The sequence below is a fragment of the Zalophus californianus genome, chromosome 6 (assembly GCF_009762305.2).
Source record: "Zalophus californianus isolate mZalCal1 chromosome 6, mZalCal1.pri.v2, whole genome shotgun sequence".
NCBI lineage: Eukaryota > Metazoa > Chordata > Mammalia > Carnivora > Otariidae > Zalophus > Zalophus californianus.
Window position 1 is genome coordinate 3,869,611 of NC_045600.1, and position 15,810 is coordinate 3,885,420.

The window sequence follows — 15,810 nt, forward strand, 5'->3', positions numbered from 1 at the left end:
TTCTCCGCACGTCCTACCTTCCAGAAAGTGGTCGCTTCTCTGTTCAGAGAGTTGTTGCTACTCTCCTCTTTGATCTCCTGTTGAGTTCGTAGGTGTTCAGAATGGTTTGATCCCTATTCAGCTGAATTCCTGAGACCAGACGAAATCCAGGTCTCCTACTCCTCCGCCATCTTGCTCCGCCCCCCAATTCTTTATTTATTTTTATTGGCTTATTGTACTGGCTAGAACCTTCAATGCAATGCTGAATAAGAATGGTGAGAATAAACATTCTTGCCTTGTTCCCAAACTTAGTGGGAGAAATTTTACTCTTTCATCATTAAATATGATATTGGCTGTATACATGATCTTATTTCTAGTTTTTATCATGAATTCATTTTGAGTTTTGTCAAATGCCTCTTATGCATTTGTTGAAATAATCATATGGGTTATCTCCTATAGTCTGTTAATGTTATGAATTACATTGATTTTTCAATGTTAATAAAACCTTAAATTTCTGGGGTAACTCCTACTTGGTCATGATGTATTATCCTTTTTATATTTTGCTGTATTTACTAATATTTTGTTAAGGATTCTTGCATCTATGCTGATGAGCGCCTTTGATTTTAAGGTTTCAGAGGCCTCATAAAATATGCTGGGAAGTGTTTCCTCCTTCTCTATTTTAATTTTTTTAATTTAAGTTTTTTAAAGATTTTATTTATTTATTTGAGAGAGAAAGAGAGGGAGAGAGAGAGCATACAAGCAGGGGGAGAGGCAGAAGTAAAGGGAGCAGCAGGACCCCGGGATCATGACCTGAGCCGAAAGCAGAAGCATAACCAACTGAGCCACCCGGGCGCCCCTGCTTCTCTATTTTTAGAAAGAGTTTGTATATGGTTGATGCTATTATTTCCTTAAATGTTGTGAACTAGTGAAGAACCTATCTGGGTCTGCAGTTTTCTTTGTGGGCATGTGTTTGATAAAGAAACTAATTTCTTTTGTAGATATATAGCAGTTGAGATATTCTGTTTATAAAAGATTTGCCCATTTCATCTAAATTGTCATATTTGTTAAAGGTGGCATAGTCTCTAATATCTGTAGGATCTGTAGTAATGTCCCTATGTCATTCTTTTCATTCTTTTTTTTTTTTAAGATTTTATTTATTTATTTGACAGAGAGAGCGAGAGAGTACAAGCAGGGGGAGCAGGAGAAGGAGAGGGAGAAGCAGGCTCCCCGCTGAGCCAGGGAGCCCGATGCAGGACTCGATCCCAGGACCCTAGGATCATGACCTGAGCCAAAGGCAGATGCCCAACCATCTAAGCCACCCAGGCCCCCCTCCCTATGTCATTCTTTATATTGTTAATTTTTCCTCCTCTCTTTATTTTCTTGATCAGACTATCTATGTATCAATCATATTTATTTTTCCAAGAACAGCTCTCGGTTACATGATTTTTTTCTTTGCTTTTTGTTTTATATTGCATTGATTTCTGCTCTTATGTTTACTATTTCCCTCTGTGTACTTACTTTGAGTTTTCTTTGCTTCTTTTCCTTGTGTGTTAAGTTGGAACCTTGGATCATTGGTTTTAGATCTTTCTTCTTTTCAAATGTAAGTATTTTAAGCTTGATTTCCCTCTAAGCACTGCTCTAGATCACTTCCTGAAATTTTGATATGTATTTCCATCATCATTTTCTAATTTCTCTTGTGCTTTATTGTTTGACTCATGACATTACTTAGCAATGTGTTAACTTTCAAATATTTGGGATTTTCTAGATATTTTATTTTTTTATTTCTAATTCCATTGTGGTCAGAGATCATATTTTGTATGATTTTAGTGTGACTTCTTTTATGTTTTGATGAATCATGTGCATTTGAAAAGACAGTATATTCCCTAGGTTTTGGGTGTGGCATTTTATAAATATCAGTTAGGTCATGGTAGTTGATAGTATTGTTAAATCATCTGTATCTTCACCAATTCCATTGGTTTTCTTGTTTAGTTGCTTTATTAATAGTTGAGTGAGGGGTGTTAAAATCTCCAACTATGATTTTGGAATTGTATATTTCTTTTTAATTCTGTCAATACTTGCTTTACACACTCGAGGATCTGCTGTTAGATGCAAACACTTTATGGATTGTTATGTTGTTCTGGTGAGTTATAAATTTATCATTGTGAAATATTCATCCTTTATCTCTGTTAATATGGCACTCTTGAAGTCTATTTTATCTGATTCCTAAGAATGAATTTAAAATAAACAAAAAAGCTGTACCCAACTATATGCCGTCTTTAGGAGGGGCACATTTAAGATACAAAGATAGAGATCTGTTGAAAGTAAATGAGTATATGGTGTGCCTAGGTGGCTCAGTCAGTTAAGTCTGCTTTCGGCTCAGGTCATGATCCCAGAGTCCTGGGATCAAGCCCCAAGTCGGGCTCTCTGCTCACCAGGGAGCCTGCTTCTCCCTCTCCCTCTGCTGCTCCCCCTGCTTGTGCTATCTCTCTCTCTGCCAAATAAATAAAACCTTAAAAAAAAAGTAAATGAGTGTAAAAATATGTATCATGAAAACAGTAAGCATAAGAAGGCTGGCAGGACTATAATAATATCAGATAGAATAGACTTCTTTTAATTAGATATTTAGTCAGTGACCATTTAAAAATTTTTTAAAGATGATTTATTTATTTGAGAGTGAGAGTCAGGGGGAGGGGCAGAGGGAGAGAGAGAATCCCAGGCCGACTCCCTGTTGAGTGCAGAATCTGATGCGGGGCTCAATCCCATCACCCATGAGATCATGACCTGGGCCAAAATCAGGAGTCGGTTGCCCAACTGACTGAGCCACTCAGGCACCCCTAGTCAGTGAACATTTAAGGCATTTTCTTGTATAGTTAGATTTAGGTCTACCATTTTATTATTTGTTTTCTATTTGTCCCACATGTTTTTTGTTCATGTTTGCATTTTTTTTAGTGGTTTCTCTAAACAATGCAGTATGCATCCTTCACTTATCATGGTCTACTTAGTGTTAATATTGTAGCTCCTGTAAAATGTAGAAACTTCATAATTGCATAAGTTCATTTATACCTCCCTTCCTTTTATGTTATAGTTATATGTATTACATCTACATTATCAATCCATCCAATGCTATAACTTTTCAATGAAATAGTCATAAGTATTTTTAAACACATTGAGAAAATAGTTTTTTATAGTAATCCAGATATTTCACATAGTTGTCATTTTCCTCAGAAGATCTGGATTTCCATGTAGCACCATATCCCTTCAGAATGGAGAACTTCATTTAATATTTCTCAGTGCCAGTCTGTTGTCAGCGAGTTCTCAATAATCTTTTATCTGAAATTGTTTTTATTTTGCCTTGATTCTTAAAGGATATATTCAGTGGGTATAGAATTCTGAGTGAGCAGGTTTTTAATTTATTTTTTTATTTAGGATTTTAAAGGTGTTGTTGCAGTATATTCTGGCCTGTAATGATTAACTGGAGATCATTTGAATTGTTGTTCTTCTGGATGTAATATTTAAATTTCTCTGATTGCTTTCATAATTTTTTCTATCTTTGATTTGGAACTGTTGCCTCTGGGTGCCTGGGTGTGCTTTTTGTAGTTTTTCTGCTTGAGGGTCTCTGACTTCCTTATCTATAAATGTGTATCTTTTATCAAATGTGGGACATTTTTGGCCATTTTTTTCAAACATTTTTTATACTACTCTTCTCTTCATTCCACTAATTATGATAGACTTGGTAGTATTGTCCCACAGATTGCTGGGACTTGATTAATTTTTTCTAATGTTTTTCTTTATATTTCTCAGATTGGGTAATTTTTGTTGGTATGTCTCCAAGCTCACGACATTCCTCTCTCATATCCATTGCACTGTTGAGCATATACAATGAGTATTTTATTTCGTATAGTTTGATGCTTTAGAATTTCTGTTTGATTATTTTTTATAGTTTCTATTTGCTGGCATTTCCTCTCTTTATGTGCATGGAGAACATATTTTCATTTCTGTCCTTGTTTTTAAATCCTTGTCTTATAATTTTAACATTTAGATCATTTTAGAATTGGTCTGCATGTATTATTTTTTTCTCTTGAGAATAGGTCACTTTTTTTTTCTTCTGTGTTTCATAATTTTGTCCATAATTTTGGACATTGTGGATGCCATCTGGATTCTGTTATATTTCTCTGAAGAAGGTTGATTTTTTTTTTTTTTAAAGCAGACTATTAACTTGATTGGATTGAAACTGCAAATTCTTTCTCTTGGAATAGCTAAAATCTTAGTTCAGTCGTTCATTCTTAGCCTAGCTGCTTTGAATCCACCTGTCACATATATGGTTCCGGTGTCACCTAGAGAATTTGGAGTGCCTTTTCTCCGGTCCCACCTCTCTCAGAATTACCCCCTCACGCTCCAGTGACCCTGGTTTGCCCTCAACTTGACAGAGCAGAAGCCTGCCCTTTTGTTCTTCAGCCCAGAAAATTGGTTGGTTTTCTTTCAGGGATTTAGTCACTTCTGTGGTGACAAGTCTGAGTTGCCCACAGGCTGAAAACTATAAAAATAGGAATGTCATCTTATGCTGTTTTTTTTTCTTCTGAATGTTGACTTCCTGTAGAGTCTGCCTACCTTTTGTTCATCCTCCATTAAACAAAAGTCTTATTTTATATTCTTATTCAGAGTTGGTAGTTGTTATCTGCAGGACAGTGGGGTCTAAGAAAAGTTTACTTGGCCATACTCAGGGAAAGAAGTCCTCCCTCTCACCTTTTACTGGAGGCAAATGCATTTTATTTTTAGACAACCTACATGACATATGTATGTGTTTTTCTTAAGAACAAAGCCTAAGCTCCAAATAAATCAAGGTCAAAATAGATGAAGTGCTCAAGATGACATCAGTCCCCTTTGTCTAATCTCTAAACTTTAAATTTTATAAGAAAGATACTAAGTGCAAATTTTGTTTCAAAACTTATAAAATGTTCTATTGCTGAGTAAATATTGAATGAATAAATGTAATGTTACAGGCATCTTATATATCACAAAATCATTTTTAAAATATAGCTTTTACTATCTACATACCATTACATCATATATATATACTATATAAATGTATATACTTATATAGAGTGTAGGTATGTATATACATGCACAAACATTCATCATGGGTATATTTTATCTTTCCATATTTTTTGCCTCTATCAGTTACTATTCCAATAAACATCTTTGTATGTAAATGTTTGATGACATATCTCACTGTAGAAGAAATCTCTTCACCACTTCTCCACTTAACTGACTGGCTGGATTGATCAAAGTTTTCCACGCATTCTGCAGGGCTGACCGCACAGGGAACATTCACTTTTCTCCTGCTCCCACTGTTTGGGATGTGTGCTTCCCAAGAGCTAATAGTGTTTGTTCCCAAAGGTGTTTATGCCAGTCGTTGTTGTGATTTAGTTGATTGGAATACTAACCATGGAATATGAGTGAAAAAAGAAAGAGCGTGGTTGCTTCTACAAAAACTATAAAAATCAACTTGAATGCTTTAAGGAGGACCCTATGAAGTGAAGTCATGAGGTTGCTACCAAATAAGGTTATGGGCAAGGCCCCATCACCAATTTGAGAAAAAAAAAAAATGTTAACTATAGAAAGAATCTGTTTTCATGTTGATACACAAATATCTTTCTGTTTGGGCCCCACCTCACAATGAAGGACATGTATTATACAGGTGTGGTCTGTGCAAGAAAGATATCACAGGAATCTAATCAGGGATCAAAACTCTGAGAAAGGCCTTGGCGCTTCCTTGTAAAATTGATGAATGAATCCACAGTGTATAACTTATAATAAAACCTTTATAGTGTGTTTTTGCCATTGTTAATGATTTCCCCATTTAACTGACTTTTTAATGAACTGACTGGATTGTCCAATTGCTGATCCCAGAAGCGTGAGAAAAGCAGACTTTGGTTATATTTCCTCAGGACAGATTTTTCAAACTGTAATTACTGTGTATTTTTTAGATTATACATGTTACCTAATTGCCCATTAGAGACATTGTATGGATGTACGTTCCCACATAGGGCCAGTTCCTAAGTTTGAAATTTCCATCCAGTGATGTCTTCTCCCCAGCTCCCGTCAGCAGTCACATGGTGGTCTTGAGTGCCTGTGGCCTGAAAAGCCTTGAAAAATGTCCCAGGATTGTCCTTTGCTATAATAAAACAGAATGTGTTTCTTTCCTTATTAATACCAGATTTCTGTGACTCCTAACGTCAAAATGCCATAAAAGCATTGGGATTGTGTGCCAAACACAACCAGAACTCCATCTATCACTTTATAATAGTCAGACAATCACAATTTTTTTTTCTTTTTAATGCTAGAAGGTTCACAGGGATCAGCTTATTAAACCCTTCCTTTTACAAATTAGGCCTTGGAACGGGCAACAGGGAAAGTGACCGAAGCTCCGTGGTATCTCAGCCGAGCCTAGAGCTCAAGTCTCTGGAGTCCCAGACTAATCCGGCTCTTTCACAGGCCTCACTTTGCTTCTGATTGGGAAGGGCAGCGATGCGAAACTTCGCCAGGCAGAATTCCGTATTATCAAGGGGGTGGTGTGCAGAGTGTTATCCGATTATGTCTATAATATGAGCTAACATTTATTGAATGCTTACAGTGCCAGATACCATTTTAAGTGCTTTAGTGGGATCAAATCATTTTATTATCCCACTTAAACTTCATAATGACTCTCCGAGGCCCCATTTTATAGATAAGGAAACTGAGCACAGAACAGGGCCCGGGGTTTTACAGCTCGTAAGTGGTGGAATCAGAATTTTGATTGCCTGGAGTCTTGTTCCAGAGCCCGAGCTTCTCCCCATCCTGCTAAATTGCCTCGCTATATGTCAGGAGAATGAGAAGGAGGTGGCATTTATCAGATATTTAGCCTGGCCTTTTTACATATTTTACATACTTAAAAAGATCAGTCTGGGTCGCCTGGGTGGCTCAGTTGGTTAATCATCCGACTCTTGACTTCGGCTCAGGTCATGAACTCGGGGTCGTGGGGTCGAGCCCCGTGTCGGGGTCTGTGCTCAGCACGGGGTCTGCTTGTCCCTCTCCCTCTGCTCCTCCCCCTGCCCTCCTCTCCCTCTAAATAAATAAATACAGTCTTTAAAAAGCAAGATTAATCTTCACAGTCCCATTTTCAGTTTGAACAAATACCAGGTAAATTACATGACTTGCCCAAGGGCGTAGTTAGTAGGTAGCAAAGCCAGAAAGCAGCCCAAGAGCTGACAGGCCCTGAAGCCCGTGGTTTTACTGTGACAAAAGGCTGGTGTTTTGGTCCCACGTGCAGAGTTTCTGATTTAAACGGGCTGGGGGGGGGGTGCTTGGGCCGGGGTGGGGGGCGCTTGGGCCAGGGGATTTGCCGCCGATTGCAGGGGATTCTCATAAGCAAGGATGCCACCCACCGCAGAAGATTCAGATGGTTTTGATCATACCATCCAATTTCATTTCTTTGTCCAAATACGGGAACGGGGATAAATCACGTCACCTGAAGACAGGTTTCAACAGTTAGTGTCCCAGGCCTGCTGTGACAAACGACCACAAATCGGGTGGCTTAAAACAGGAGGAACTTGTTCTCTTACGGTTCCAGGGGCCAGAAGTCTGAAGTCAAAGCGTCAGCAGGGCCGTGCTCCCTGACGGCCCTCGGGAAGACTCCTTCCCTGCTTCTTCCGCTTCCGGTGGTGGCTGAGATCCAGGTGTCCCTTGGTTTGTAGATACGTCACTACAGCGTCCGCCTCCTACCCTCCATGGTCGTGTGGCTCTGTTCCCTCCGTGTTTTCTGTGTCTGTCTCCTTGAGAAAGAATAGAAAATATGTCCATTGGTCTCTGCTCCTGGCTCCTGGAGACCTCCTAAAACCCTTGGAATTTCCTAAGTGATAAGAGCCCTAGGAGCATCTTTTGTTCTTGTATTTGGTCTTTGACCCATCCCTGACCTAGGGCTCCTAAAACCCTTGGAATTTCCTGAGTGATAGGAGTGTGTTTTGTTCTAATGAGGCGAGTCTGTGTGGGCTCCTGCATGGGGGCTGGTTCACCAGCCTGGAAGCTCTCCAAACCCCATACTGTTGGGATCTTTATGGAGGGCGTCGCACATAGGCATGAACACACACACGTAGCGGGACAATGACGCACCCCAGCTCCATGGGAACAGAGGCCCCTTCCCTCAGGACCCTCCCAGACCTTGCCCTACTTGCCTCGGCATCTGGATGTTCATCCATACCCTTTATCCCAGGCTTCATTGTGTAATCGATTGGTAAACATAACTGTTTCCCTGAGTTCTGACAGCTGGCCTAGCAAATAGTCGAATCAAAGGAGAGGGTCTGTGAAGCCTCTGATTTGTAGCCACGTCGGCCAGAAGTGGTAGTAACCTGGAGAACCATTCCTTTCAATTAGCATCTGAAGTGTGGGACTGAGCCTTTCCCCCGTGGGGTCTGCACTCTCTCCAGTTAGTGGCAGAACTGAATTGTGGCACACCTCACTGGTGCCTCAGAGAGTTGCCTGGTGTGGGCAAAACCACACACACCCCGTGTCAGGAGCACTGTAAGTGTGAGGGGTCCAAGAGGCACTCAGGAGGAGATGTGAGTTCTCCCTCCTCACTTCACCTGCAAGGACCCAGGCAAGTCCAGTAGGTCCTCATTTTAAATAATCACATCTGCAGAGACCCTACTTCCAAATCAGGTCACGTTCTGAGGTCCTAGATGGACGGGCATGAATTTGCTGTGTGTGTGTGTGTGTGTTGGGGGGGGGATATTATTCAATCCGGTACCAACAGAAAATGAACCAGTGCCACATTCTTAAGAAAACATAAATCTCTAGGAATGGCAAATGAGCTTTTTGGATCTAATTTTTTTAAAAAGATATTTTCTAATGTCTTAAATGTAGCACCCCCCCCCAAAAGCACCCAGCCTTAGTAGGTGTATCACTAAATTATAGAAAGATCTGTATAGACTGACACTTTTCATCCCTGTAGCCAGCTCAGGAATATAGGGATGCCAGAAGTCTCAATTTGTTTGTCCAGTTGTGTGTTTGAGTATGCCTGAAAGTTTCTGGAAAAGGTAGGCCGTTCCCAGTGGGATCTTCCTTCTACTGTAAACTGACAGAAGAAATTGACAGCACTTTGTAAGGCATCAAGGAGCTATCCACCATCTTTTCAAATACGGTTATGAACCATGGCAACCAAAACTTGGAGCTTTGTTCTGGGGCCATTGTTTGAATCAAACATTTCCTTTCTCTTCCTATAATGAAAACTGGAGAACAATTAGAAACAATCTGATACTTAAAGGACATCTGTAGGTCAAAATTGTCTATTAGTCTATCCTCGCCCCCCCACCAGCTTGAAAATAATACTTTCTACCAGTAACACCACTGTTTCCTTATTCTCGCTGTCTGCTGAGAAGACCAGCTACCCAATTATTTCTATCTCGGGTTGATCTTGCTAGTCAGGCTCTACGACATTTTGACAAAAATCACAGTTTTCATTTTAGAAATAACAGAAAGGATCTGGTTGTACGAAGAGACGAATTTCCCTCTGAGGTTATCACTGAAATCCCCCTACCCCCCTAGCATCATGAGCACACCAAAAGCTTTTTCCCAGGTCCTGCTTATTTGTGATGCTTCTCTTGACCCTGGGCAGGGCCATGTAGACAGATGTAACTCATAGACTGGTAATTTACCCAGGATAAACAGAATAATTGGTACAGAATCTGTGGATATAGCTTCCCACTGTCCCCCCTGAGACTTTATAAAGCCTCAATAGCAACATTAAGGCAATTTCTTAAATAATAAATCTCCATTCCCACTTGGAGAAGAATCCTGGCTTTTCTGTCTCAATTCAGCCTTCCTTAAGAAGGTTACACTTGGCTCTAACTTATATTCAGCCGCATCCTTAGGCAACAATTCAAGGAAAGTCAACAATTTATTCTTCAGTAAGTGCCACGGAATCAAATCCTTAAAGGCTACCGGGTGATGTTATTGCAAACAAGTCATCTGCTGTGTGTGTGATACCGTGAGGGTGAGGCTTGGTTTCTGCGCTTACGAACTGCTCCCTGAGGATGGACTCGGTGCCTGTCTGCGCTGGGGCGGTGGAGATGCCCCTGTCACGGACTGCATGCCTCTTCTTGATATCATGCAGTTCTCTCTTCAATGTGCATTATTAAGACTAACCATAAATACCTAATAAGCCACGATTTATGGAGGAGTTTCAAGTTGCTTACCCATTTAGAAATGACATCATGTCACAGTTGTGGAGCATTCTCCTTCTGTGCCTCTGAGAATTCATGACCTCTGAGAATTCATGAAACAAACACCCATTCATTGCATAGAGAAATAATTAGCCAATGTAATATGTAATAAAAAAAAACACAGAAAAATATATTTGCGTAGCTTTTCATTTAGTGAGTTCATTAGAGACCTGTGTTAGTGAGCTGGGGAAACGAAATAGCTCTCTGTGTCTAAAATAGGACTTCTCTGAGTCTTTGGGGGTTCAACCAAGTACGGAGTCCCCCACCTGCGGACGTACACACACACACACACACACACACACACACACACAGGCACAGTGCTTGGAAGACAGACACTGACACAAAGTGGATTGGAATTTGGCTGATTCCAACCAGCTCAAGGTCATTGCTGGTCAGTGGAATTGGTGAATACTAACCTTCTGGCATCCACAAACATGGTTTTGACGAAGTCCTAGGATGACCCTCAGTGGTGGTCCCTTGGACACCTGCAGAACACGCGAACCCGTGAACCTGAAGCAGCCGGACCCAGCAGCCATCCCAGGCCTGACCCTGGTGGACTTGGGATGCTCTGAGGACACGGAGGCTGGACCCCAAAATACCGATCTGCCTGGAAGTCTGGCTCTTTCTCACTATGAAAAATAACACCCTATGGGGATTGGGTGTCACGCAGTTAAATTGTGGCAGATAAGCTCCTTGGCTGCTTTTAAAAACTTTGCTCATCGGGGTGAACGGCAGTACCTTGCACAGCCAGCTGGTGATGACACTGGGGGCTGTGACTTCAGGGCAGTCACTGGCGTGTCATCCGCTCTTCCTCTGCACCCTTGCTCTGGTGGGAGTTTGAAGAAATGCTTGCGTAGTTTGCTTTGTCTGCAACTCGGGGGGCTCGGTGAGCACCTGTGCCTGCCTGTTACACGCCCAGCCCCATCCTTCGTGGTGGAACACCTGGTGGGCTGGCTTTGAACCCCAGGCCCTCCCACTGGGCCCTGCCCACAGGATAGGGCTGTGAGCATGAGGAGGGCCGCCTGCTTCCCAGGTAAACCGGTCCCCAAGAGGGGGGTTCCGTCACTTTGGTAGAATTGGCCTTCCTAACCTCGGTTTTAGTGACATCGTGGGATGTCTTCAGTCAAGTCCGAGAGGCTTACAAAATTAATTTTGATTGACTTGTGAAAAAAAACCTCCTTTTCGGAGGAAGGATGCATGTCCTAAGGTCAAACAAACCCTATTGACATGGTTATAGGGAGTGGCGGGGGGGGGGTATGAGATGCATTTGTTGTATGATGCTTTCCCTGGGAGCAGCCTGGAACTATGGGGTGACTGGGGGCTTCAGGCCTGTTTGAATGCTCCCCCTCTCCCTGCTTGTGATGTGGAGTATCCGCGTCCCTGGCAGAGCCTGAAGGATTGAATGAAGTACACAAACAGGTGGGGTTCCAGGCATGTGCCCCATAAATGGTGACCTGTTGTTGCTACCAGCAAACTACCACCTGCCCTAATGCCTGCCCTTACTTAGTCCAAACTATCTTGTGCATATTCTGGAAATATTCTCTTGTATACTCGACCAGTCGGAGAAGAATGCAGCCAACTGAACAAAGAAGAAACAGACCTTCAGACACAAACGCCCACAGATTCTCTGCCCAAACAGTAAAGGGGAAGTCTTCCTAGATTGCCCCAACCCCCCTCAACTTTCTGACAAGCACGCCGGCTCCACAGGGAGCACAGGGCCCTTTGAGAAAGCAGACCCCAGACGGAAAGTTAAGTGGATTCAAACGTAAGCAGACCGAAAAGGAAGACAGAATTCCCTTTTAAAGACTTAGGAAAACAGTTTGAAATAAACGAGGCCAGAAATCAAAGTTTATAAGAAGAGGATGGAGGAATCCATCCACTTCATGAATAGAATTGCAAGGGCAAGAAAAGAAACCCCACCCAGAGTCATTCTGACCCTGCCATTGAATCACTGGGCTCTCACGGCTCCACATCCTTCCTCCTGGGGAACATTTAAATGTTTGTTCTGCCACCGAGCAGAAGATCCTTTCTCTGGGGGCCAGAGTGGGCCGGCGCCACTGCCTGTCTCTGCAGCTCTGTCTCCAGAGGCTGCTGTCACACGTCTCAGGAGCAGGATTCAGATACCAGAGGTATGCTTCTCTTTAAGCAGAAAGGCTGCAGGATGCTGTCCTCAGAAGCAAGGACGTCATTTTTCACTCCTGACGGCCGATGGGGTGCCTGTCCTGGCACATCCCTATGTGAGCATCATGGCTCTGTTCCCGTGGAACGGACACATGGCAAAGAAAGGAAAGACATGATGGAGAGTGGTTGGCTCTCTCTTTTGGGAGACTCTGTTGTTGGTGTTGTTTCTTGGGTGGATTCAGATCCTTTCCCTCTGGGTCTCGGGGCCCTTGACCAGGCCCCTCAGTGTACCGGGTGGTCATGTGGGGCCACTCTGGAGCCTCATTCTGGAGCCAATGTCAGTAATTGGCGGTTGAGCACCTCGAAGACAGGGACCGGGTTCCAGGCACCAGGCCTGGCCCCGAGTAGAAGCTCAGTCATGGTTCCTGACTGAATGCTAGAGGAATCCGACCTCTCATTTCAGGGGGTCAGGAAAATAACCTTCTAGAAACTTCCAAGGAGTCTGAGAAGCAAAGGCAAGCCGGTTTCTCACCATATTCCTTTCTTGCCTTGTCCATGTTTGTGGCTGTGGCTTTTATGGCCATGCCAAGAGTGGCCTCTGGAGGTTGGCGGAGGCCCTGATGCCCTGGCCAGCTCCATGTTGTTGAGCAAAGTGTGGCTTCTTCAGCCTCACTTGAGTTCCCTACGCATCAGCCATTCCCCGGATCTTGGCTCGTGGCTCCCCTAGCCGATCCCATCTTCTGATTCCGCTGCTCTTTAGGCCGTGGAGTTGAGCTCTGTCAACGAAGAGAGGGCAGGTGACCGTGCCAGCCGTCCCTGCCCGCAGGCCATCTGCTGTACAGAGGTTACCCCAGGATCCTCCACCTGAGGATGACAAAGCATTCTGAAAGCGTATCGGTGTCTCAGTTCAAGGCGGGAGAGATCAGAGGCCAGCCCTGCAACAGTTTAGCAACTAGGCCGGCGGGAAAATGAATGTCAGTGGCCCTGTGTTCTGGACTTTCTGCACTACTCTTGTGCTCTGGAGAAGAGAGAGAACTGGACAGCGTGGTTCCCCAACCCAAGACAGCTTTGTAGGACTGCCGTTCCATGACCCCTGACAAATGGTTATATTCATTACACCAAAGGCTGGAAGGAACCACAAAATGGGATACATATTTGAGGAAATATGCACACAACTCGGTTTATTTTTCTTATCTGATTTTTTTTCTGCTGCAACATGAGTACTGTTGAGCACTTGGCAGCTGCCTTTCCATACTTGAGTTGTTTGTCATTTCTGGGGCCGCTGATGCTGTTATGATTTCCCTTTTGGGAGGAATTTACAGGCACATGTTGACCCAGCTGAATGGGAACAGGGAGCAACAGGAATTTCATGAACAAGGACCATTGCAGACTGGAGGCTCTTCTTGACGACGCCATGGGCTGGAGCTGCTCCCCGCCTTGGCAGGCCGGCCATTTAACGCACCACGACTCCAGTTTGGAAAACCCAGATCCTCTCATGGCCCGGCCTTGAAATAAACCCGCTTTCCTTTCAACACTATCTGGGAGTGGTAGGCAGTTGGCGCTTTATTGTTGGAGTATCAGGAAGGCGCACTCCGTAGCAGCTGTTGCTAGGTGAGGCGTGGTTTCCCAGAGACCGGCTTGGGCCGATGGGGAGGCTTGCTGGCAGACGGCCCGCGGGAGACCGAGGGGAGACACGGAGGCAGGCCTGGCCGCGGGGGGGCACCCCACCCTGCCTGCCTCCTCCTCCTTTCCCAGGCCCACTCTGGCCTCTCTCTCTCCCCCAAAGACCTAGCCCGTGTCTCATTGCCACAGGCCCATCTGGGCACGCACTCACCATGTTTTCTGGACATTTCCAACCTGCCAGGCACTGGGAGATACGGGATGAACTGGCGGGCTGGGCGGTCCAGGAGCTCCGAGTCCCGTGGACAAGGCAGGCCCTGTGAACACTGAACCACAGCCCGCCCCCGGCCCGTGTGGCCGGTGGGGGCCCTTGCGCTCACAGTGGCTGCTGCCGGCACCTCACCTGTGTCCCTCTTTGTGCCTGAGAATGTTCCCTGGCCACGGGACGACCTTCAACCATTGAAGTTTGGGAGTTGATGGGACAGTTCCTAAAATTGGTAAAAACAGCCAAACTCATGTTTTGTGTATATCGCCATGACTAAGCATGGGGTCGAGGTGGGCGGAAGTTGGGTGCAGGGGCCCTGGCCCGCAGCCGGAGTCCCAGCCCTGGCTGCGGACCTCTAGCCCGCGGCACCCCGCGCGTGCGGCCGCGGCACCCCCCGCGTGCGGCCGCGGCACCCCCCGCGTGCGGCCGCGGCACCCCCCGCGTGCGGCCGCGGCACCCCCCGCGTGCGGCCGCGGCACCCCCCGCGTGCGGCCGCGGCACCCCCCGCGTGCGGCCGCGGCCGAGGGGCAGTGGCAGGTTGCCGTAAAGCAGCTGGTGCCGTGCGCGACACCTCTAAGTGTCGGGCACAGTGCTTCTGTTCTTCGCGGCTTCCGATGCTTCCCCTCCTCCCTCCGCTCCTCGTTCCCACCCGCGCTGCCCCTGCCCTGAGCGGCCCGCCAGGCGGCTGACTGCCCCTGGCCACGTCACAGGGGTCCCCCAGGCCTCCAAGGCCCGCCACGGCCAGTGACCTTCTCCGCTGGTGAGGAGGGAGGGGCAGTTTTCGAATTTGAGCAGAGCGTGCAGCTGACAGGAGAGCCGCCCTAGACCGCTAACGAGCGGGGTCGCAACTCCTCTTCCTCCACGTGCCCGGGTGTCCCTGAGTCCCCCGCCGGCAGGCCTCTTGGTCCCCTTGGATGGGCAGCCAGTTGCTCACAGCTGCTATCGTTAAGACCATGAAGACGATCGCTGGTATTTCGCAGTGGCTTTTCCCGAACTTTCCCCTACTCTTTTTGCCTAAATGCATTATTTTCAGGAAATCTATGTTGTAAGACAAGAGTCGGCCAAGTCCCTCCCACAGCCTGTTCTTGTAAATAAAGTTTTATTGGCACACAGCCAAGCCCATTCACTTCCGCATCACCCGCTGGCGGCTCTGAGCCACCACAGCAGAGCCCAGTAGTTGCGACAGGGGTCACGTGACCTTCGAGGCCCAAAATACTTACTATCTGACCCTTTGCAGAAAACTCTGCCAACATCCTGTTATAAGAGATACTCAAATGAAATTTTAATTCTTTGAGGATTGGGGCACATAATTAGGTTGCTTTTTTTTTTTTTTTACTCCAACACGTTAAAAGAAAGAAAACTGATTTGCTATAACATGCTCTGTAATAGTCATGGAATAGTCTCATGGAATATTGTCTCCTAGAGTAGTTATTAGTATTTCAATGAGGACCAGTCATATTTTAGCAAAACCTAAGAGAGGATCTAGAAAGAAGGTAGTGAAATATTCCATCAGATTTCTCCGGATCCAACAGCTGGGATATAGGCTAGTATGTGAAGAAATCACATCAA

At 44.9% G+C, this 15,810-nt stretch overlaps 1 long non-coding RNA gene across 1 annotated transcript; it reads right to left on the minus strand.

Moving 5' to 3' along the window:
• Positions 1-7,359: 7,359 nt before the first annotated feature.
• On the minus strand, positions 7,360-11,426 carry LOC113910508. Its single transcript, XR_003516071.2, has 4 exons — positions 10,974-11,426; positions 10,652-10,720; positions 10,209-10,278; positions 7,360-7,790 (listed from the first exon to the last, which is right to left on the minus strand). It is a non-coding gene; the product is annotated as an uncharacterized LOC113910508 (long non-coding RNA).
• Between the last annotated feature and the right edge of the window lie 4,384 nt (positions 11,427-15,810).